Source organism: Meleagris gallopavo, chromosome 1 (assembly GCF_905368555.1).
Source record: "Meleagris gallopavo chromosome 1, MGAL_WU_HG_1.1, whole genome shotgun sequence".
Classification (NCBI taxonomy): domain Eukaryota; kingdom Metazoa; phylum Chordata; class Aves; order Galliformes; family Phasianidae; genus Meleagris; species Meleagris gallopavo.
The window spans coordinates 54,527,001-54,553,073 of NC_139404.1; the positions used below are offsets into that span (position 1 = coordinate 54,527,001).

Below are 26,073 nucleotides of genomic sequence, written 5' to 3' on the forward strand. Positions count from 1 at the left end.
CATGGTTAAGAATGAAAAGCGATCCTGTGATTGTTTGCATCTTCTAGAAAAGAAAGGAAATATAAGGAAATTTCCTACAGATTGACAAGAATTGGGAATTGGCACAGAAATAATCTGTTATTTTAACACCCCTTAAGCACAGAATTCTTGAGCAGCGAATATCAGTTTTTAACAGACTCTCAAAAAAACAGGTTTAACCTCACCGTGCTCATTTATGTTTTAGCCTTAACCATTTGGTATGTGTCCTGTGAATCAAAGCCCATGAGCTTTTACTGTTACTGTAAAAAAAGGATCTAGTTTCTCAATGGAAGTGTATAAAATTCCATGGTTTAGTTCCTACTGACAACATGCAATCATAATAATCTACTTTAATGGGAATATACTTAGCCTGTATAATACCACTGACAGCTTTGGACTTGTGGGAATGGTGCTCTAATGAAATGAACATGAAACTCTCAGTTTTGCCTTGTGCTATCACAGTCAGCAGGGAGGGAGCAATTCAGACTCAGGGGAACCCCACACTTGAAAATGTCAACAGTCATAACCAGTTCTGCCCCAAGGCAGGGATTAGCAAACACAGAGCTTTCAAAAACGTCTTTTTTTTTTTTTTTCTTTTCCCCTTCATTTATAGACGTGAACTGTTCTATGAAATTTAAGAAAAAATTTAGAATGTGTTCCATAGCTGTGGTGAAATGCTTATTGTCTATAGTCTGATGATATAGGGAAAAAAAAGTGCCGATAGTCCACTGGGTGCTGAAAAAGTGACCGCAGGAATTCAAGGATTTCACTCATGATGCTAAGGTACTGTTCAAAAAAATATGCAAAAGAAGACATATGATGATATATGCTACTTATTGTATATTGCACCAACTGCAAGGGCCTGGGAAGCCAGCCAGATACATGGGATAGTTCTTCTCTAACCTGTGTATTCTATGTGTTTTCTCCCTTGAAATCTCTACAATTTCTACAGGGAGGTTACATTTTCACTTTCTCTTCTCCTGCCATAACCAAATATCTTTGTGCCAGATATTATTGCTGGCCACAAAAGGATCATAAGACCTTTCATAAAGTTTACAATGTGAATGCATACTATCCTTAATAGACAAGTAAGAAATGACGAAAAAAAAACAACCAACCACTCAATTCTATCAATGAGACTGGAGAAACTCAATTCCAAATAGCCACAATCACTATAAACCTTATTTTGCCTTAGATTTTAAAATTAATGCAAATAATTAGTGGAGAGACAGTCTGTTCTACTACACAAAGAAATGCCTGCTGGGAAACTGGTATAACTTCTGCTAACTTACTGAAATAAATGCCTGGTTACCTATTCTGACACAAAGGAGGTGGGAATCTAGAGGGGCTCTAGAAAATAAGCTGAAGTATCTGGTGGAAGAAGCCCTACTACCAAGCAAGCCTAAGGAGTTGGTGGAATGCATGTGAAATTATTGTTCATGTATGGATTAATTACAAAATCCCACAGTATGGGGATTTTTGTGTCTTCTGCCCAATAGGAGTACCATTCTACACCTTCTGACCTCATGCTACCCAGCCAAGGTACTTTGAGGGCCAGTAGTGTTCTCTTTCAACATACTTGAAGCACATCCAGCCATTGTCGCTTGGAATACTTTTCTGTAATGTGTGGAGCCTTAAAGTCATCATGTAGGAAACAGCTGTGGTACAAACAGGGAATGAGTTTCCACCGGAAAAAAAGAAGTGCTATTATTGAAAATAGTCATTACTTCATCACTCAGCATGCAAACACATTAAATACAGGAAGGTGCTTCTCTCACATCTAGTGCTGCTAGACATACCAACATATTTATAGTCTTCACTGGACTTCATCTTTGTTGCTCTCATTTCAGTTTAAAAATTAACTTGGACCTTCCGTGGAAGAAATAAGCAGCTCCATATGTTTATTTTTGGAATATCTCTGAGTATGCTTAACACTGATAACAGCAAGATTGATACTACTATGATCTGCAATAAAGAAAATATGAAGGTCAGAATAGTTTTCTAAGGAGGAGATCATTCTGATGGTGGCAATCATATTGTCTGTGGAAGATAAGAACTCAGGACAGCCTCCATAAACTCATCTGTGTGAGTAATCAGAAAAAAAATCACTAAATACTAGAAGGGCATGCCTTGCAGATTTTCTCAATCATCTCAAAGGATTATTGTTCCTATACAATTACAATCACTCTATCCTGAGAAAGAGATGTTGTTTCCAGTCCTCTTTGATAATGAATACTTACCTCAGAATGTTATGGTTATTGTAAACTGACATGAAGAGCTAGCCAATAATTGTGAGAAGTGTCAAAACCAATTTTTCTTCAAAAGGCACTAGCACACGAGTAAGGAATCCTTATGGTTTTATTTTCATTCTTTTCTTTTGGTCATATTATTTATGTCTTTTCCATGGCTATATGCTGTTCTGTCTCTAAGCCGAGAAATAAATAATGCTTACACACATGTAAAAGGGTCACTGAATGTTGAGGAGGAGAAGAAAAACTTATGAAATCAACTCTTCAGATTAGAACTGGATCCCCTTCTAAAAGATATCATGGCAATCAAAAAGAAGAAATACATTAAACAAAGGAATTCCAAGAGAATGTTTTATGGCGAGTATTATGCAGGAAAAGCTTGAAATAAAGGATGAAAGATATGAATTCAGTATAATTCAGTACAAGGGAGAGCCAAAATCAGTTGCCTCTCTGACAGAGAAGATTCCATCTCTATCGGAGTTAAAGCATATTCTAAGCCTTGACTTCTGCTGAAGTTGAGGCAGTATCAGGGACACAGGCTACTGCCTCTGGTGTGAGGCAGCTGCTCTGGGCTCCCAGATTCCTCTGAGGTCCCAGTCCAGGGAGACAGGCAGTTGTACTTTCCACAGTGGGAGAATCATGTCATACTTGACAGCACCAGCTCCTCTTCTGGACTTAGCAGTTTTGAGTTGATTCTGCTGTAAAGGAAAGTAAAATATTGTCTCCTAGGTAATTCAGTCTCACATAAGTGTCTTAAGAAACATAAGAATGGTCATACAGGCTCAAAGGCTCTGCCTAGCCCAGACAAGAGTGTGTAGCTAATGCCTAGTTCACAGTTAAGCCCAGGGAAAGCACACAGTAGAAATCCCTCAGATTGTCCTCAAGGTCCTTCTGAAGTCAAGATTTGGCTCAAGCCATTCCAGTCAGCATAGTCTCTCAAAAATTACAGGCCACTGGAAGAGGCAGAAGTGTGTAATTTCCTTTGTGCAGAAGATCTTAACAAGAACAACTCTGGGAGTACTGCAAAATGAATTTTCCACAAATAACAATGATAAGCTTGCACAAAAAGAAAACAAAGTAAACAAGCAAAAACAACAAAAAACAACTGAAAGCCACGCTGACCTTCCACAACCTTTTCAAACATCAATAAATCAAATTAAATGAGCCGCTGTTGCTCTGTTTTGCTCCTCTGTCATTAAAATCTGAGAATTTTGCTTATTTATCCACCTTCTCAACATAAAATGTGTAGAAGGGCTAAAACTAAGGAAAATATTTTATGGAGAGTCAAAAAATAGCTTTCATTTCATTCCATGTAAGTAGGATGCTCTAGGATGTTTCAAAAGTAATGCCTCCTATTTATCTCCATGGAAACTACAAAGACACAAAGAGCACAACAATGCTATTTCATAGAGCAAATTCTCAGCTACAAAACACTATTTTTCAACATAGTCTGTTTGGTCTCCATAAATACTCAGCAAGCATTGATGAATCTCAACGGGTGCCATTTTTTCCCATGTAGAGAAATTAAATGACACACCTTTATTTCATATGCACACCATTCTGTCAGACTGCCCCTCTGCTGCTATCTGTTGCATGGCAACAAAATGTAATTTTTTGGAATACTGATGAGAAGGTTCAACTCTCCTGTCATACCACCAACATATGCCTCTGATGTCACGGGCCAGCATAATAAAATAAAAGGCATTACTTTCAGAGTAGCATTCATATGATAGTAATTCATTTCGGTCTTTCTTGCAACTTATTATCATTTGTAAGTAAAGAGCAAAGATTATACTAGGAGAAGCAGAATTCACTTTAATCCATACTGGGAAAATGCCTATTTGTTCTGCTAGACAAGCTAGCATGAACTCAGAAGGGCAATTCATGAGGCAAATCTAAGAAAATGGTTATTTATTCTCATTCAACCTTAGTACAAATTTCCCAATGAAGCCAAAGTTTTGGAATGTTTGACCAGATAGGTCCCTGTGAACCTTATTACCAAGGTTGAAGTTACCATGAATTACTGTTGTAGTCATTAGTGGAAGTTCTTAGAGACATTAAATCATCTACTGGCTGACTGTCTGGAGTAGCAGACTTACATTATCCAAGTTTCAAAAAACTGTAATATCAGCAGCTAAAGACAGAATATCACTGTATAAAGGCTACCGAATAAAATCAAAGAATTCTATGTCTCAAACTCCAAACTCTGAGACCAGACCATGGTACATTCACATCTATTAAAAACAAAACAAACAAACAAAAAACAACCAAACAAAAAACAAACAGAACCAAACCAACCAAAATGTTGATTTGCTAAGCTGGGTAACACTTTCATTAATTTACGCCAGGTTAAAAGTCACAGTGATACCAAACGGTATGATGCAACTTAAATCACATTTTAGAAGATAGTTAACATTGAGTGCAGGCAGATGGCCAAGGAGTGCATTGGAGTAGGGGCTTTGTAGCATTTGAAACATCCATGGATAGTTCACATTTATATCAGAGAAAAATGGCAGTATAAGAAAGAATAAGAATGCTATGGGTAAAATTTCAGCCACCAGAACTTCAACTCTGAATAAACGTTCTCTGTAAAATCTCCCCCAAGGTTTTCTGAAACTTCAAGACATGTGATTATGACAATACATCCTAATGGGAAAGAAGTTTACATAAATGTTTGAGGTTTGAGGCCAGATTCATTTAAAAGTAACCGATACACCATTGGAACAATTGGTTACTTTTCTTCCAGATCCACTAAATTTCAGGCAGTAGTTGGAGAAGGTCAGGTCTAACCCATGTTTCCACCTTCACATTGTAAATTCTAACTGTACCAAAGAAAACAGCACTGCTCTTCAGTCAGGGATCTTAACAGATCCTTTCAATAAATAATTACAAAGGTTTCCTAGTAACTTTCTTTTCTTCTTCATTTCCTTAGAATACCTGATGTAGCTTTGTCTTTAGCCTCTTATAATCTGCAGCTTTACTCTTTCATAGTTCCCTGGCATTCCAGCTATCAGGTGAATTTTTCTAGACACATACAGCCATTGCTTCAGTATGTTTTGTTCTTCGTCTGTGTTGGACATGAAATTTTACAGTTTGGTGTTAAGCATTATGGAGAGGCTGGAAGGGAAGGTTGTTCTCTTTGTGCTTGGCCCTGAGGCTTGGCAGCAACACTGCAAAATGACTTTATCCCCAAACCAGATGTTCAAGTTGTTTTAATAATATCTTATGTTTCCTTCACAAAGTAAAACAAAAACTCACTGTATCAGAATGTTCCAGTATTGTAACAATGTGATTTTTGCTGTCTGCATTTTGCCCACCAGATGGTAGCACTGAAATGAAATCAGATTTCTAATCAAAATACTTATCAATCTCCCATAGGTTGGACAAAATCGCTCCTTTGCAGTTTTTTGTATGAGCTAACTTCAAGCAACTCCCTTGATCACCTCTGTTGTACCAGTTACTGTATTATCCGACAGCAAACATAATCCAAATGTAAGTGATCTAAGACTTCTCATTCAAGGCTTATTAATGTTGTTTTCACAAAGTTTTGACCCTAAACCAGGCAAAACTTGGTCATTTCAGCTGAATTTCCTTTTGAGGTTTTGGATTTCTTCCAAACCTGAGTTCACTAGCTGTAAAAGGTCCATTTATGCCTTCTTTGTGAACCTGCTGAGTTTATTCATATCTCATGGTCAGACCTGAGGTGAAGGGAAAGCATGTAGAAAGGATGAATGACCCAAGCCTGTAGGCCTTCTACATCTATAACTTCAATTAACTTCACTCAGAGAGCCATGCATGAAGCATGTTTAAACCATTTTATCCCTTTGGCAGGAAGGGTAGCATCACTGAACAAGGACTCAGAGTTCAATTCCTGTCTCCGATGCAGACTTCCCCTGTAGTTTTGGCAAAGTCATCCGGAAGTATAAATCTAGGTCACATGGAAATGAAGCTTTCATTGACACAAGGATGGGATTTCATCTTAATCTGGTTCCATTGCAGCTCTTGATATTCTATGTGAATTCATTTTACTGCATCTTTTTTTTTAATCACACTCATTTAGACTGTAAACTCTTTGAGTCAGTCTCTGTGCAGTATCTAGGACTGATGGAAGCTTATCTCAAGTGGGGCTTCTAGGTGTTCTCATCATGCATCCGACAGACAGATAAAGAACACAGGTCCAGAGGATTTTGTTTGACAAAAATCACATCAGTGTTCTATCATTAAACATTTGAATGTCCTATAAAAGTTCGAAATCTTCTTGTATGTTCTACTTGCTAACAGAGAAGAGCAACACTTTTGGCCTAGCAGAATGCTATATTCATTGATGAATTAAATTCTTGTTTTTTTAAACTAAACGTTTTATTTCAGTTGACTTGTAACATCTAGGTACAAAAGGACAAAAAGGACAAAGGATATGAGCCAATAAATTAGAAAAATGGTAATACACTAATATAAGTTTATGGAGCATCTCTTGGCTTCAATATCATGGGCATTGAAGAAGGGTAACAGTAGATGAAAAAACCTAGAAAACTGTGTAATTTCATGTCTATTTGTACCTAACCTCCAGGTCTCTCTATGACATCATCGGCCAATTCACTGGTTCAGCTTTTGCATGTTTTCCAACCTCTTTCTAAACTGGCTGTTCTGCATATAGCACCACAATTCACTAAATGTATTTTCATGAGCATAAGAAGTAGAGAAGACACTAAGCAAGTGACACTGCCTGCTGTCATAACCAATATTCTGCCCCAGTGCCTAAGAGTGAATACAGACAGAAACCCAAGTTCTGTCATCCATACAAACAAAACAGAATTACTTTACAGTATGAAAGACAATGGTTTCAGCGCATCCAGATACAATTTCATCATCAGTTTAGTTATCTCTCATCCCATCCCAAGATTTCTACTGGCACATGTAATTCCACAGACCCCTATTCTGCTGCTCCATGCATCCTGCATTCAGATTTGGAATTGTTCTTCTAGCAGCTTTTATTATTATTATTGTCTACAGGAATTCAACCTTGCTTTAAGCTACTGCATGCTCTCTTGTAAGGAGAGGAAACAATTCACTCTTTGGCTGCATCCATGCTACTAAATTAAATATGCTAAGGAAAGTTCTTTGGCCCAAAGATCTGGCACAGAGCAGGCTATCTCAAACCCATTCACATCCCTTACCTGCTAAACTGCAATGAGTGCATCCAAACTGCCCTTGGCATGAGCTGACTTGCAAGCCATTCTCGGGAACTGTCAAGTAAAGTGCTTTCTGAACTGGGTTAGAATGTTGCCAGCATCTATGCTAACAATATAATAAAGAAAAATGATCTTCAGTTCTCAGAAACAGAGCTGAATTCATTCTAGTTTCAGTGTATGCTCGACTCTGTCCTGTTAGCTATGCATGCATGGTTGACAGTATGTACATGTTCTAGTTTCTGTGTGCTAAAGACTCCAAGGACAGGTATGGCTATCAAAGCAGCCAAGCTAGAGGTATTATTAGCAGCACTGTCAGAGATAAAAAGATCCCACAGAACAGAACAAAGAAAAAAGATAATGGCTCATTTGCATGCTTACATCAGCCTGTCTTTTACCCCAAAACATTCCTTCTTACAATTATTTGTTGTATTTCACTGAGCTTCTGATTCTTTTCCCATCCCCATGTCTTCTTTCTGTGTCATTTCCTCTGTGATATTTTTTCTTCCTTTCACACCTACTCAAAGCTATTATTTCCAAATCAACTTTGACAAAAATTTCTCAAATCATTGCTTTTCTTTCCTGTGCTATGTCTCCCTACTTTAAATTCTTCTCTCCTACATATTTTTCCTCATTTCTCACAACTAAAAAAAAAGCTTGTTTGATTTTCTCTTACTCATTTGAGATTGTTTTCTTCCTTTAGCCTTTAATCTTGATAGTATATTGTTTAAAATCTAGAATAATTCCTGGACTTCTTCCTTATCTTGCAGCTACTTGTTGCCTTCTCTTGACATACTTTTCCCCACACCCATTCTTTAAAATTTGGAATACTGCAAAAAACATTACTGTTTCATAACCAGAGCTCCACTACATTGTCTCATGTGTCTGCGCTCCTTGACTCTTATCTCAAACTTACCTCTAGCCATTCAATGGTGGTGAACTCACAGGTTGCTTGCAGCCAAGAGAAGCAAAGACTACCTCCATCAGTGTCAGTGCATTTTAAAATCATAACAATGGTTGTATGCAGTATTTACCCACCAATAGGCAGGTTGGAAAGTCTGGCAAACATTGGAATTTGTGGTGATGCTTTTATGACAGCCTGGCATGTTCACAGCCTGACACTGACCTTCAAGAAGCTCCAGAAACAATTTGTCTTCCCTGGGTTTGGGTCTGCTGTCAGATGTTCCAGTCAGTGTGACCTCAGTATTAAACATACACATTTTATTAGCATTCTCATTCCACAGATTATGTCAGTTTATTGCCTTCCTAATATCCCAATTATTCATGTGGCTGAATTTTTTAATAAACTAAGGTCTAGAGTCAGTTAAATACTTACACTTGTGCTCTCATCAGTAAGAAAGGGAGGGACAATGCAGGAGGACCTGAGGTGTCTCCAGCACTGGCAGTTTATCTGCAACAGCCTGGAGTTCAGTACAGACCAAGTGGATAAGCCCTCTGGGTTTGTTTTGTAGCCACAAATCCAGATACAAAGCTAGCTGTTTCTGAAGTAGTTCAGGCATATTTGTACCATTTCTGTGGTTGCATTATAAGATTTGAGGGAAATATGTAGGATGTTCAGATCTCCAGACTTTTCTGGACAACAGCAAGATTATTTATTAGGAGTGTTTCAGGCATTGGTCAGCAGCACTCGCAGAGATAATGAACAAAACGGATAATCACAGGCAGTCCCAGGAGATTCTATATTGACTGGGCATGTACAGGAAAACTGGATAAGGTGGTAGTCCTTCCTGATATTAAAATGTACAACACTGGTAGAAAAAAAAACATTTTTACAAAATGTATTCCTATTACTATTTCATACGTGGCTTGAACATATGTGGCTTTGTCAAATTTCAACTGAAACTTTTGTTTGAGTTTATTCTCTCTCTCTCCAAACATCATTAATTTTATTCAGAGAAAAGTGTGTTTGTTATTCTACAACTTTCAAAGCATTCTTTACTGTAAGAAAGTTGCATGGTTACAAGTCTTTTGTTGTTGTTTTCTGTTACTCTAACACTTTCATAATTGAGAATGTTTTGGAAGTCACAAATGAAAGAGAGTAAAAAAACCCCAAAAAACAAAACAAAACAAAAAAAAGAAATCTGGGAGTGAGTAATGTAAAGGCCAGTGCCTAGGGATTAAATTCAATGGCAAGAGAAAGTAGGAAGAAAAAAAGGGGGAACAGAAGACCAAAATATTCGATTATTAAAAAAAATAAAACCAAAATGCAGATGTTAAAAATTGAAGACTTTTCCTGAAAGTTCTTGTTTTGGAAAAAATCCATTTTTCTTATTGTTTTACTCCAAATAGTTTTTCAGTCAGCTCTAGATTAAACATTTTGAGTTGAACTTTCACTTCATTAGTTGTTTAGCAGTTTCAGGGAAAATCAACAAGACACAGACAAGTGTTAGTACACTTCCCAAATATTCCTTTGTGGGCTACAGAGCTCATTATTATTATTATTATTATTTCATAGCATTTCAGGCCATCTCTTCATTTTTAGAGCACCTCACAGATTTAATTTGATCTGCTTTGATCTTTAGGCTGTTTGATTTTATTTTTATTTTTGTGATTGTTGAAACTATGTGATAGAAATTTGGAGATCTGGCAAAAATACATTCTACAATAATGTCTCCTTTCTGTGGGGTATTCTTAGCCTATTTATGTATCTATTTTTTTTTTTAGTTATTTAAAGAATATGGAAAAGTATACTCAGTTTTCATTTCTGGCTGAATTATCTAAAGAAAAGTAATGTTAACAGTCTAGTTGAAAAAATTTAAACACTGAAGTCCCTAGTGTCTAGAGAGTCTTGGTTAGATGGTCACTTTCAGAGAGATTGGTCAAGTCTATGTCCAGGTGAAAGTTGGTCATGAGTGGTGACCCCCAAGGGTCTTGGGATCAATGCTCTTCAATATCATTATCAATGTCATAAACATTAAGTGTACCCTCAGCAAGTTTGATGATGATACCAAGCTGAGTGGTGCAGTTGATATAACAGAACAGATATAATCCAGAGGGACCCTGATAGGCTTGAAGAGTGGGCCCACGTGAACATAATAAGGCTCATCAAGGCCTTTACAGACTGGGAAAAGAAAATCTTGAGAGAAGCCCTGTGGAGGAGGACATGGGAGTCTGTTGGACGAAAAGTTGAACAGGAGGCAGCAGTGTGCACCTGCAGCCTGGAATACCAACACTAACCTGAGAACCCCCCAAAAGAGAGGTGGCCAGTAGAGAAAGGTAGGTGATTGCTTCCCTCTGCTCTTCTAAGGCCTTATCTGAAGTACTGCATCCAGATCTGGGGTCCCCAGCACAAGGAGGATGTGGAGCTGTTGGAGCAAGTTCAAAGGAGGGCCATAAAGATAATCAGAGGGCTGGAGCATCTCTTTCATGAAGAAAGGCTGAGGGAACTGAGCTTGTTCAACCTGGAGAAGAGAAGGCTCTGGGGAGACCTATTATGGTCTTCTAGTACTTGAAGAAAGTTTACAAAAAGGACTTTTTAAAATAAAATTTTAGAATCATAGAATCACCAGGGTTGGGAAAGACCTCCAAGATCATCCAGTCCAACTGTCCACCTATCACCAATATTTCGCACTAAACCGAGTCCCTCAGTACAACACTTAAATGTTTCTTGAACACCTCCAGGATCAGTAACTTTATCATCTTCCTGGGCAGCCCCTTCTAGCTCGACTACTTTCTCAGAGAAGAAGTATTTCCTAGTGTCCAACCTGAATTTCCCCAGCGCAACTTGAGGCCATTTCCACTAGGCCTATTGCTAGTTATGTGGAAGAAGGAAGAGCCCTCAAGATTATCTGCTCTATAGCCTTTCCTGGCACCGAGGTCAGCCTGACCAGCCTGCAGTTTCTCTTTACAACCCTCCTCATAGATGGGAGTCACATTGGCTAGCCTGCAACCCTCTGAGACCTCTCCTGTTGACCAAGAACTCTGATAGATGATGGATAGCAGTTTGGCTATCACCTCCGCTAGCTCCATCAGCACCCTCAGATAGATCCCATCTGGCCCCATGGGCTTGTGGCAGGCCAGGTGGAGTAGTAGGTCTCTAACTGTTTCCACCTGAATCATAAAGGTTTATTCTGCTTCCCAATTGAGACTCCCAGATCAGGGGGTAGAGGATAACTGGTCTGACTTTTAAAGACAGATGTAAAGAAGGCACTGAGAACTTCAGCCTTTTCCTTATCCTTAGTGGTCATGTTCATTGACTCATCCAGTAAAGGATGGAGATTTTCCTTAGCTCTCCCTCTTACTGTTAATATGTTTGTTAAAATTTTTTTTGTTCTCTTTGTTTTGTCCCAGTGACCAGGTTGAGTTCAATCTGCGCTTTTGCTTTTCTAGTTTTCTCTCTGCACATCCTAACAATGTCTTTGTACTCTCCCCAAGTTGCCCATCCTTCCACAGGAGGCAGATCCTCTTTTTCTCCTGGAGCCTCAGGAAAAGCCTTCTGTTCATCCACACCTGTCTTCCTACCTGCCACCTCATCTTGTGGCACAGGGGGATAGCCTGCTCCAGCGCCTTTAGGACTTCCTTGGTATAGTAGGACAAGGAAAAATGATTTTAACATGAGAGATTTAGGTTAGATGTTATAATGAAAGTCTTTTCAAAGAGGGTGGTGAGGCACTGGCACAGGCTATCCAGAGAAATTGCGGGTGCCCCATTCCTGGAGGTGCCCAGGGTCAGGTTGGATGGGGCCCTGGGCAGCCTGAGCTGGTGGCAGGCAGCCCTGCCCGTGGCAGGGCGCTGGAAATGGATGGGTTTTAATGTCCCTTCTAATCTAAGACATTCTACAATTCTTTGATTATTCTATAACTTCTTCATAATTCTTGTAATTTAACAGAATTATATAGGCAATATAAAAAAACAGCTTCTGTTGTAAGTAATGCTTAATGGACAGCAATACACTGGACATGTTTTTGTCAGTCAGCAATTACATTCACTTTTTTGCACTCGTTCTACATTATGATTAACATCTTTGCCAAAGAATGTTTCTGAGGATCATAGGAATCTAGAGACTGTGGAATCCCAGAATCAAGTGAAGTGTCTTCCTTATCAGAGCCTAAGATCTTACAGTTTGCGGCTGTAGTTAAGTATGATTCCTTGATAAGAATGGGGGTGGAGCAACAAAAAACCCTATATCCTGCTTTCTGCACTCGTTTACTCACCACCTTCCAACTGCAAAATCATGCAGTTCTTGAATGGTTGTTAACTTCCCAAGAAGAGAACACGGGGAAGATGAAGGGGTTGTCATACGGTGGCTCAGCCCATGCCCTCAGATACTTCACATTGCTCACAATCAATATGGCACCTGGAGCAAAGCATCCAAGTACTCTCAGGAAAAACAAAAACGGATCCCTGTTTTTTTTGTTAGATATATAAAATACTGAAAAGAAAAAAAAACACAATACAATCCTATGTCTTTCCTGTACACCATCTCATTACAGACATAATACATTCATGATCTATTCACACTTGTTTACAGGTCTTCTGGGACTGTAACTAATCTGTGGCATACCCCAGTACCCAATATATGGGACAGTGTTTCTTTATGCCTGCAAGACAGACTTTCCTCAAGCTCGGTGTTACTCTTTTGGCAAGGGTATGGAGCTGCTGAGTCCCATCCTGCTGTTTTCTTTGCTCATGACTAGAAACCTTTCTTGGCTCCCTACCCAGTCAGCCAGCCACTTATTCTCTCAACAGTAATAATCACATCCAAATTTGATTTGCTGTTGAACAACATCTCACTTCTTTCAGAAACAGGAAAAATGAAAACATATATAGGAAGGCCTTTATCCTTATTCACAGCAACAGGATGCAGGGTTGCAATGGGTCATAAGAGCATATGGTGCAAAAAGTGAATATTCGTTGAGAATCTCTGCTGTTGAGATCAGAACCTAAAAATCGAATCTTTTCCATGCAGGGCTGAACGTTTCTGCTGGCAGTGACTGTTTGTTTCAATTCACACAAAAATTTTACTTTGTGATGACCACAAGAACTTATTTGTTCTGGGTTCAAGCACTGACCTTCCCCCTCCTTTTCCCTACAAAGTAAAGATTTCAAAAAAGCAACTATTTCTACAATTGTAATGCAGACTACTACTTAAATCATCATTTCACATTACTTCTCTCCTCCTCTAATTTTAGGAACCATTAGGAACTCCTATCTATACTCAACCATTTTTCTACCAAACTGAAAAATACTCCACAAGAAAGTGGATGAGAGAATTAGGATTACTTTTTGCTGTAGAAATTTCTAACCAATAAATTGACTATTTGGTACTAAGATCAAGCACTGGGAGACCACTGACATTCCGTATGATATTCCTCTCTAATTTACTTGCCTAAGCATCTGCTGTCAAAATAAAAGCACAAAACAAGAGAATGCCTCCACACAAATGATTCAAGTCACCTCTACTCCAAAAGAATGTTACAACAATACAGAAAAAAAAACAACAAAAGATTATCAACATGGAGAAGCCTAGGTTTGAGAGTAAATTAACCTAGAAAACTCTTTGAAAAAAGATACAAATGAGAGATAAAAGCACAGAACCTCGGTGACTTACAGAAGTAAGTCATCATTGTCCATTTTTAGGTGTCAAACTACAGTGCTAACTAGCCATTGAAGTAAAGAGTATCTGAATAATGTGCAATTAAAATATGAAACACATGGGATTTGAAAAGAATCGCATGGATGAATTCATGAGGTGCTATGACAGATTTAGAAAAAGCAAATACATCAAATCCTGTTAAATACAAATATAAAGTGCCTGGATCTGCAAGCTTCTACGTTGGAGTTATACCAGTGGAAGTATTTGTCTGTATGCTACCTTTTTATATTCTCTTAAGTATTTGCCATCTGCCATTGTCAGAGGCAGAAGACTTGGAAAAAATAACTTTTGTCTAACTCAGTACAGGAATATTTACAAAATACTGTCCAGTTTAAAGTCATAGAATGGCCTGGGTTGGAAAAGACCTTAAGGATCATCTAGCAGTGTTGCCATCCACTAGATCATGTTGCCTAGGGCCTCCTCCAATGTGGACTTGAACACCTCCAGGGATGGGACATCCATAGCTTTTCTGGGGAGCCTGTTCCTCACCACTCTCTGAGTAAAGGATTTCTTCATAACATCTACCTAAATTTCCCATTTTAGCTTTAAACCATTTCTTCTTGTCCTATCACTATCAGATCATGTAAAAAGTTGGTTTCTCTTCTGCTTATAAGCTTCCTTTAAGTTGGGAAGGCCACTATCAGGTCTCCTGAAAGCCTTCTGTTTCCCACACTGAACAAGCCCACCCGATCATCTTTTACCTTATCAACTCCCAAAAAGACCAATATACTTAATTTCCTAGAATGCAGGTGGAATTTTCACTGTTTTGCTAAAAATCTTAGAGTCCATAGGTAATAAATCAAGATTAAATCAAAACACTTCTGAGATAAGACAATTTTCCCATTGCTGACTGAAGTCTGAAATCAGTATTACTGTAGCACACAGTAATTTAGACAGATAACCTTTTTTGCATTTATCTGAAAAACAATTCAACCTTTTATCAAAATTTATTGTCCCATTTAAGTCACTGTTTTCATCATTATAGTTGTTATTGATATTACTACCTTGCTGATAATGGCAAATTACTATATAAATCTTCCCAAATCCATCATGACCTGAAATTACTATTCTTGCTCGTGTCTGCAAGGAACTACTTCTTCCATTTTTATTTAAAAGTAGAAGTTATAATCTGAATTTTCTTACTTTGTAGGAACAGAATCACTACAATTCTTTACGTCCAGTTTGGATTTAGTTTAATACTAGAGATTCTCACAAGCATCAATATATACATTTGCAGAAAGAATGAAAGTTCAGTGTACTGCATCAGATTATAGTACATTATATACTTTAAAGAACAACAAAAGGCTGTCTCAACATTAAAAACACTAATTGATAATGCAGAAGTTAGTGATATGAGCGTAATTATTTGTTAAAACATAATAGTTCAGTTTGAAGGGACCTACAGATATCACGAAGTCCAACTGAATGACCACTTTAGGGCTAACCAAAAGTTGAAGGATATTGTCCAGATGTCCCTAGAATACTGACATACGTGGGGCATCAACCAACCCTTTAGAATACCTGTTTCAGCATTTGATTATTCACACAGTAAAGGAAATTTTGCTAATGTCTATGCTTAATCTCCCCTGGTGCAGCCTTGAGCCATTCCCACATATTCGACCATCTGTTACCGGTGAGAAGAGCCTGGCACCTCCCCCTCCACTTCTCCTCCTCAGGAAGTTGTAGAGAACAATGACAACACCTCTTAGCATGCTCTTCTCCAGATTGGATGACTAGGGTATCTTCAGCCTCTTCTCACAGAGCACATCTTCCAACCTTCCTTTTGATGCATTCAAGTGACCTAAGGTCATTTTTATATTATGGAGCCCAGAACTGCACAAAATATTCGAGATGAGGCTGCACCATTGGTAAACATAGTGTAGTATAGAATGACCTCTTATGACAGGATAGCTATGAGTTTAACGTATCCCAGAATGCTGTTTGCCCTCATGACTGATAGGGATCAATGTCAATTCACATTGAGCCTTGTGTCAAGAAGCAACCCTAGATACCTTTCTGCAGGGCTGTTTGCCAGTCACTCATCTCCCAGTCTGTACTTGAATCTCATCAATGTGGACTTGTGGCCAGCCAGTCTGTATTTGTATCCAGATCTAATATATTTTGAAAAATATCTGAAAATAAATTTTGAGGTGAAATAATATTTGAGTCCAAGAAGTGGCAAATGCCACAGAACACTGGGAACTAATTTTTTGTTTGTCTTGGTTCCTGTTTTCAAATAGGCACAATGCTGCTTTTAAAAGTGATGTGACATATCAGAGGAACTGCTAACAACTTAGCATTCAGTCACAGGAATACTTAAGATTACACGACACTAGTAGACCTCTGCCAGTCAGCACTAGTAATACAGGGGCAACAACACATAGATTTGATACTGAAAGAGTCCAACAGTTGTTGCTTAGAAGCTTGGATAGGATTCAAAACTGAAAAGTGAGCATCTCAGCTGTTACTGTGGAGGAAACAGTATTAGTTATATGACTTATTTCAGGGGCTGCTGAAAGATTGTTTCATTTAATGAAAGACAATATTCTTGCATCGTATTAGGCACTGTAATGTAACAGAAAGGATGCTAGTATTTCCTGGCATTAGACAGAGGATATGGGCTGGGTCACTGGATTTAGTAGCTAAATTATGTACCCTTATCCTCCAGACGTTTTTGAATTTTGGAAAATTCAGATTAAAAGTGTCAAAAAAACCCAACAAGTACCACAGATGATTCAATCAATTATCAAAGCACAAGTCAATATTTACAGCAGAGGTAAAAATCCCCAAATTCCCCACATTCACAAGTAAATGGGATTGGGTGCCTTTTGGATATCTGTTAAAAACAATCACCTTCAGTCCCCCATTGTTTATTATCACAGTGACACCATGTTCTCTAAAGCTCAAGAGGTTCCTAAATAACTCTAAAAGCAAAAGCACCAAGCATTCATACATAATATTTCTATGGCTTCCATTTCTAATGGTTGCATTTTTTTATTTTTATTTTTTTTAACGTTTGTACTCAAGAAACAAATATCCAGTCTCTCCTGGTATCCTCTCTTCTGAGTAAATCAACCATCATGAGGGCTTATAAAAAAGGCACTGTTTAGATTACCAGTCTATTCTCTTAGCATAAGTCCCAGTGCTTTCCTTGAAATATTCTCAGACACATTACCTTAATTACTGAACATTTTTGCAGTAAGTTTTCTGCTCTCTTTGTTATTCTTGATGTATAATTCTTTTGGCTAACCACAGTTAACCATCTTCAGTTCAAGGAACCCATTACATTCTGGCACTGAAACTTTTGTTCTTCCTCCCCTAAGTCTTTAACATCATCTTTGTACAGTGAGATGTATGATATATTTTGCAATAATGCTTCATGTGAATACATTTGTTAAAGTCTCCAGAATATATTCTCATAACCAAACTATTTCTGCTAACCCATGCAAATATTCAAGAACGGTTGGCTGAATAAAAAACTAGAAATTTATGGAGTGTTGAACATGATCAGTTATTAACTCATCTGGAATCCAACGTGCTTGTGCGGGTGGGGGAGTTTATAATACATATTTGTAAATAGTTGCTTGGTGAAATGTGACATGAAACAATTTAAAGCTTTTAAAAAAAAGCTTCTTCATTTAAGAAAATCTATTTAATTGAGGCTAATTAAGAATCAAATTTAGACAGGAGTAAGGTCTTATTTCAGCCTCATGTCTGTTATTCAGTATACTGTTTCCTAGAAATATATTAATGCTTAAATCAGAAAACATACTCAAGTCCTTGGAGTGAAGAAAACTGCATGTTATGAGGCTTAAGGAGCAGCAAATATGATATAAATTTCCATTAGCATCTCTCAAACAGGGACACGTTGACACTACCTAGTGACATCCTCCTGATCTCAGCATGTTCCATTACGCTTCCAACAACTTTGCAAAAACTGTGCTTAGGCAAGGTTCTTCCTGAAAAGAGCCCTCATAGACCACTTCATATTTCCTCTCCTAATCATGGATATTCTAATCGTGCCCTTTTCAAGCCAGGATTTCAAAATGAAGCATTTTTTTTTTTAATTTCATGGACAATTTCTGAGGTTAAAAAAGGCAGTTTGTATAGTAGTCTCTATCATATAGATTCCTGTGGTAAATGGTCTGTTTTTACCTCAAGTGATTTACAAACATATTCATGAAGCCACCCATAAACAAAATCAATAACCAGTAGTTGTATTTTTCAGTCTGGGTGTAGTTCTGTTGCAGTTAAATCCGTGTTGAAAGGATATGCCCTTAGACTACCTTCTTTCAGAAGGGCAGTCTCTGATTCACATAAACTTGTATGAACTTGGGCTCTTTGTTAAACTGAGAAAAATTGGAACTCCTCAAGTCTGTCCTCCTGTAATCACAGCAGCATTCTCTATTGTTCCTTAGCAATAAGCTCAGTGGAATACTTACAATAAATCAGGGAAAAGGTTTACTCAGAAATAGCGATATGACCAAATTTCTGGGTGGCCTTTTTCTTGTGAAGTCTTTCCACTTGTCTAATTACCTTGCTCACCTTCTATCGAATTCTTTTATAACAATGCACAGATAATAGTACGTTACCTAAATAACCATTCTTAGATCCCCATTTGTTCTCATTCAAATCTAAGGATTTATTTTCCTGGCACACATTATACAGATTTTTATAACACAATAATTTCTGTTCCAAATAAGCACATCACTAATCATTATTTCCAGTCAAAGATTTTGAAAAGTCATATGTATCACTGAAATCCTGCACTGAAACCTATGTGACCCCCACCTCTCTCCTCCTCCCCCCCAAAAAAACAAAACATATGAAACCTGCTCAGGAGTTTCTATACCCTCAAAGAAGTGTTCAATACTAAGGCAGTTGGCCAGTATGACTAGGGAAGTCAGAGGCTTTCAAGATCTGATTGAATTTTGAAAGAACAAACTCACCTGGGTTCAGAAGCTCCTTCTTCTTGGAATTATTCCACAATTGCATGCTTCAAGAAATGAGAAACTCCTATCTCCTTAGTTACAAGGTTAGAAAAGCATGAAAGGTTCAGACAGAGCTACCCTCTTACAGGACTCCTCAATAGCTTTATGTTCCCAGCATGCCTAGGGGCTGCTAGCCTTTATTGTGATCAGCTGGGCAATTATCAACCTGAGTGTCTTTTAAGGATGTGCTAACTAAAATGTTATTCACAGATGCATCCTTTTACATAACAACAAGTATGCAGTGTTCTTCCTCTAATTACTGACCCATTATTACGACCATCCAAGCAATAAGTGAGGTAACTGTTACTTCCTACAGACCTTTTGACTCTTGAGTTTTAGAGTAGAAATATGTCAGAAAATAAAGGTTAAAACAAGATCTGAAGCAACATGTAAGAAAACTTAAGAGCATGCGCACGATGCTAGTGGCTTATGAAAACTCATATATCACGGTTACTAGTGTAAATCCTGGCTCTGCTGATACCAGTGGGTATCAGCAATGAGAAAGTCAAGAGAAAGTTATTTTTCAATGAGAACGTCTTGGCCAGAGAATTTTATCTTTCTAATATTAACACACCTTAAAAAAAGTTCAGAGATAGGGATTTTAAGCACGCGTTAAAACTGTTTGCAGGATTCAGGCCTAAGATCTAAATCATACATTCACTTCTGGACAAAGTAATAAACTGGGCCAGAATCTAAAGCAAGATCCAGATCCCCTTCTGCAAATTCTTAGACTCATAAATATCTGACCATATGTGAGCAGTTACACTGAATGTATTATATACGTGACTAGCTTATAAGTTTTGTACCCTTTTGTAGAAATTTGACCTCAAATATGCAACTCATTTAAGACAAATGAATTGCATGCTTATAAACAAAGCTGCATTCTGAATCATTTACAGAACTGGAGTCTTACACACTGAAATGTAGTTATTAATGTAAGAAGAGTCATTCAGATTTTGAAGAATGAAAGAAAGACTGTATTTTCCTACATCTCTGATTAACGTCTAAAACATTTTAAGTTTTCAACATGAAAAAAAATGGTGCAATTACCAATTATTTAGTCTTGATTTTAAATACTTCGACTTATATTTTTAAATGCAGTTTTATCTATGCAGAGGCAGCGTTTTCCACTTGAATTAACTTGTTCCATATCACCCAAGTATATCTGCATAATTTTTTATTTGATACATGGAATTTAAATGATAGGCAAAACATTCAAAAATGAAATTCCCATAACAATATAGCAAAGTATTGTCCCATAAAAAGTACATATATTTTGTAAAGAAGAACTTCTGGGCCTTAGTTTTCCAGTAAGTGCCATGAATAATTCATTCAACCACAGAATGGAAGGGAGAAATGTTATTTTGAAATATTAATTTGCTACAAAAGACCTGAGTTTATCCTGCTTTATCAGTCCGTGCTCTTCTATTTCAGACATTCTTGAAGTATGAAATATACTCTGATTATAATTTTTTTAAAGGCCTCTTTTTAAAAGCTGTGATGATAAGTCCCAATCATTCAGTTCTACCTTCTAGGTCGTATTTTCACAGTAGACTTTGGTCTATCTCAGCTCTGAACTGGTGAGACTCAGCTCTGCACTGATGAGATTACTGTGCCCAGGTGTGGAGTTCTCAGTGCAGGAGAAACATGAACCTGTTGGAGCATGTCCAGGACATGGCTGAGAGAGATGGAACTGTTCAGCCTGGAGAAGAGAAGGCTCCAGGAATCTCTGAGAGAGGCATTTCAGTATCTAAAAGAGGGCTATAAGAAAGAAGGGGACAGACTCTTTAGCAGGGTCTGTTGTGACAGGACAAAGGGAAATGGCTTTAAACGAAAGAGGGTAGATTTGGCCTGGCTATAAGGAAAAGGTTTTTATAATATAGGTGGTGAAGCACTGGAACAGATTACCAGAGAGGAGGTGGAAGCCCTGTCCTTGGAGACCTTCATGATCAGGCTGAGTAGGGCTGTGAGCACCCTGATCTAGCTGTAGATGTCCCTGTTCATTGCAGAAGAATTGAACTAGGTGAACCTTAAGTGTTACTTCCAATTCAAGCAATTCCACGGTTCTGTAGTTATTTATTTAAGGCATACATTTTACAAAAGCCCATTTACTACCTTCTTATTCTATCATCCAAGCTCGTCCTTCAGAAAACTTCAACATTTGAGAGTATCTGCCAAAGACTGTTCTTTCGCCAGAAAAAAAATAAAGACCATCCTAATTTCTGCATTTCTGGAAGAAAATTTCCATGCTCAAAAATAACATTATTGTATCTGGAACTTTCAACAGTCACCTCTGTTAGATATAATTTTTAAATACATGTGCTGATGGAATGGAAATGGATAGTTCATCTTCTTAAAATAAAATTCTTATTAAAAAATACTGTTTTCTTATTCTGAAGATACAGTTACTTTTAGTCATTACTAATGTCTTTTACTGAGATGAAAAAGAGGCAAGGACCATGTGCACACCTGAATAGCACTAGGAAGGTGGAAGTTTGCTGTAGTCTTACTGAAGGATAATGTAATTTTGCAAGGATTTAGGCAACTCTGGATGAAGGAAGGTGAAAGGTAGACAAAATTCCAAACTCTTTTTTCCACTCACTTGTGAAATGGTGCAGTAATTCCATTTCAGTCCTGCCTATTCACGGAGACAATGACAATGTGTCCATTCCTACTTGTCTGCAAGGCTACATTACACTTGAGCACAGTACAGTTCTGACTTAGCTCTACACACCACATATAGATAGAATCCTGTGACATTTAGCCTATCTTCGGTGTTTTTCCTGAACCAGATTTAGAGCCATGTCTCTTAATTTTTTTTTCAAAACAGTGTGTAATGGCTGTTAGCAGCTCATCATGAGCTGTGTGTTCTTTGACACAACAAGTTACTACTGTCACCATTCTTCCAATCTCCAATCTCAGATAAATGTGTTTTTCTTTTATTTTACATAATTATTACAATCTTTTTGAGATATATTAGAGATTTTCACATTATTTCTAATATCTTCTATTTTCACCCCTTACACAAATGAATTGTGAACTAAGACGGTTGGATAAAACAGCACTAGTATTTTGTCACCATAGTATATCGTTCCCCTCTCTAAAATAACTCCTTTAGAAAGCATCAGTCTCAGGGATTTATCCTTTTGTTGCATTCACACTGCTAAAACAGTGTTCCCAAAACAGTGCTTGCATTATGGTATTTGTCTGAATTGTCCTGTCTGAATTCATCATGCAGGTCTTTACAACACCTTAAGTGAAGGCAGGCTTAGACCAAGTTTTCAGTGATAGGTAGTATAATAGATTCTCTCAAGTCTTTCCTATGCAATTAACAGTGCCTTTTTTTCCTCATATATCTGCATTTCACCATTGCTATAATCTATGACTGTCCTATATTAAAAAAGTTTGAGGTAGGTACACCTGTAAGCTTTGAGGGCAACACATAAAACTTACTTTGACAGGCTCCACATGAAAGCATCCGTGAGCCTGCCATTCTTTCATAGTTTATGACAACAAGCAGATCTTGACACTTCATCCCCTCTGCAAGCAAAGTTGATATCAGGAATGGGGTCAACAATTCTGTAATGTGGATGTACTACTAGATCACAGATATGTTCTATTTGCATCGCCTACACAGCTGGCTATTAAAAAAGTGGGCCTTTACTTACAGCAGGAAAATCTGTCCTTATAGCTCTTCATTCTGCCTTACCTACTTCTCCCTATGGTTTCATGACACTGGTTTAGATAACAAACATTACCCAAGATTAACTGTTTCTTCATTCTAACATGAAAAGTCAACAACTACATACTACATTTGAGATACCATTGTTATCTGCCATTCTGTCTAGCAATTCCCTATCTCATTTGTGTCTGAATCAGCTTTTCCTTGGAGGAAACTAAAAGGCTTGGGCCAGAAGCAGCAGGTTTTAGGGATTCCAAGTCAAAAAAAGAAGAAAATACACAAGGAAATGAATGCAAGGTTTGTTGGTTTTTTTGTCACTCATCTCAGAATTCTCTGGAAGTAGCAAGGATCTTAAAAATGAGGATTTCTGAGCCCTTAACTAGCTGCCTTGGAAAGGCACAAAATAGCTCTAATTCTTGCATACACTCGAACATGAAAAGTAAAGCTAAAATAAAATAAAACACACACACAAACAAAAACAACAAAAAACAATTAAGTAATCTTTTAATCTTTAGGCCAGATTTTTGTATCCTCTCCTCTGCTAGGAGATTCTGCCCTCACCAGTAACACCTCTCAAACATTTCATCCAATGGCAGACATGACATTCAAGGAGGTTCACAAGTATCTGGAGAATGTAGAGAAGTGTCCATAGAGAATCTAAAAGCAAGGACATTTTACAACAATGCCTGCCATCACTATTTCAGAAGACTGGAAGAAATCAGATGTTCTCAACTTCTGCTCTGCTCAAGGGCTTTTCTCACAACTCTACATGCTTGCTTTCTCTAAGTATTCATTCAATACTTCATTGGGCACCCTTGATATTTCTTGTTTTGTTCACTGAGATTTTTGCCTTGAGCCCAAGATATCCTAATTTCTCACTTTCACTCATTTCTGTCTCTGTAATTAACCTACCAATCCCTTGCTTCCAAAGTGATACTACTGTTTTTCCATATGCTTTTTTTTCTCTAATCATGAATTTAGTAATCTTTGCCTCTCCACAATTCTCTCACCTCAATATTTGATATTTCTGTACAATCCTGTTGCCACTATGTCTCTAATTTCTTCTGCTTTGCCCACAGATGTGCCCACCTTCACTACCTCCTGCAATCCTTCACCACCATCACAATAGCATAGGAAGCAATTCTCTGGGTTCTTTCTTCCTCCTACGGCTGCTGAAAATCAACTCCAGATGTTTTCAGAGAGACCAGATAAACAGTGAAGCAAAAAAGCCCAGGCATATTTTTTCTCAGACTAAACAGAGAAAGACAGTAAAGAGAGAGATTCTGGCATGTTGTAATCTTCCTATTTCGTTCTTGTTTATAAGAGGTGCAAAGAACTTTGTCTACTTCGTCCAGTAGCCCTTACTGAGTGTTCTTTCAGGAAGGTAACCACTTAGAAGGACTTTGTCCCAAATATGATTGGTATTCCAGAAAGAACTTGAAAATTTTGTATTATTGACCAAAAGTGAGTGCATTTATTTTAGTCAAAATACCATCACTTATTAAGACATCTCAGAAGTTGTAAAATCTGTTACTGTATGTTTTACCTCCAAACCATATTTTTATTTACAAGCATTTTATTTAGAGACTTATTCTACAGATGAACCAAAACTGATTTTTAGAAACATACTTCAGGAATACTTCAAAGAAACTGAGCTCCTTTGCGTTTCAAAAGTAAAAAAAAGAAACCAGTGCCTCTCAGTTTTTCCTTCAAGCTGAAAAATAATATGATATAATCTTATAAAGTTCTATTTGATTAAAAATTTTACTACATATTGAAATTGTCATGGTTGAAATTTCAAAGCAGGGTTTTATAGTTAGAGGCTTGGTGAACATTCACGATAGACTTTGAAACTTTGAAAAGTCAAGAAGATAGATTAAACACAGACCACTACTTCAACAGTAGCCAATCAAACTGACAAAACAAAACATGGTGATAAAGCCCTTCTTTTAAATCATGCAGGTCCATGTGGCTTGACCTTATTACGTATTTTTGCACTGATACTGATACCTACAACATGCCACAGGCACTAAATCTTGAAGATAAATTACATTCTACATCACGTCAAGGGGGACGCACACAAAGAGATGTGAGAACATGAACTTAAATGGCTTGTGATACAGTGAACTTACCTGGATTGTAGCCTCAGGGTTTATTTGCTTGTAAGTTTTTTATCTATATTCTTCCAAGAAAAAAATCAATTAAACAACAAAACTTTCAGGTACAAAGGTTCAAAAAAATATGGTAGCACAAGTGAAATATGCTTTTAAAGAATAAAGGCATTGTCACACTCACTTATAGTTGCCTTGGGTAATAAAGGCTTAAATTCTCCCTCATTTGAAACTGGCACATTCCATGAAAGTTTCTGTTCTTAGATTATCTCTTCCACATTCAAAACTACTTGGCAGAAAACTCTATGCATCATTCTCCTTCACCTTGTAATGACAAGAAGGAGGGATACACATGAGGAAGACTGGCTAGGGATCAGCTAGAAATCTAACCTCTGCTCAAGATGCCCAGCAACACCTAGATGGAGCTGAGCTGAGAAAATGGCAGCAGCGCTCACCTTCTCTCTATGAAAGGAAAATAAGACTTTGCTCCCTTTTGGGAAAAATACTTTGTTTCATCTGTGTACACAGGAGCAGATCCAAAGCCACTGAAATCAATACAAATATTTGCATGGACTTCAGGGAACCCTGAATCAGACCTATAGCCTTTTAATCTAGCTTGCACGTGGAGATGGGGGTAGAGTCAAGCTCCTTGCATTCCTTCTGGTTCTTTGCCCTCCTTTTCACCTCAATAGGTGATGAGTCCCTTTACTGCCAGAAACACACAGAGGGCACCATCTCAGTAGTAAAAGCAGTCAGGGAAACACAAGAGTGTCTAGAGTGGAGAAAGTTATTCCCCAGTGGTGCTGAGTAAGGATTGTGCTTAGTGTTTCCCATCTGACCTCTAGAAAACTATTTATAACTGTCCTTGCAGAAAAATACAAAACATATTAATGAATGCTATACAGCAAACAGCTGAGTCACAATGTCCCAATCTCATTCTCCAGCACTTGAGCTCAGTCATCTAGAATGTGCCAGAAACAATAATGCATTTTTGTAAAAGAGAGTGCTCATATCTTTTACACAGATGATATTTGCCTGCTGTTGGCTGCTGGAGTCATAGCCTTCATCTCAATTAAGAGCAGTCACAAATATTCCCATAAACTCAGTAGTTGTCCAACACTGTGATGTGAGCAGACAGATGTGTGACACACAAGTCAGAACAGAGCTGGCAGGTGAGCCAAGGAAATTTTGGCTGTCCCGTAAAAACGAAGACATCTACA

At 37.8% G+C, this 26,073-nt stretch overlaps 1 long non-coding RNA gene across 1 annotated transcript; it reads right to left on the minus strand.

Annotated features, from left to right (window-relative positions):
* Window positions 1-2,479: 2,479 nt before the first annotated feature.
* On the minus strand, window positions 2,480-25,236 carry LOC146545335 (uncharacterized). Its single transcript, XR_014881239.1, has 3 exons — window positions 25,038-25,236; window positions 24,875-24,924; window positions 2,480-2,962 (listed from the first exon to the last, which is right to left on the minus strand). It is a non-coding gene; the product is annotated as an uncharacterized LOC146545335 (long non-coding RNA).
* Window positions 25,237-26,073: the final 837 nt, after the last annotated feature.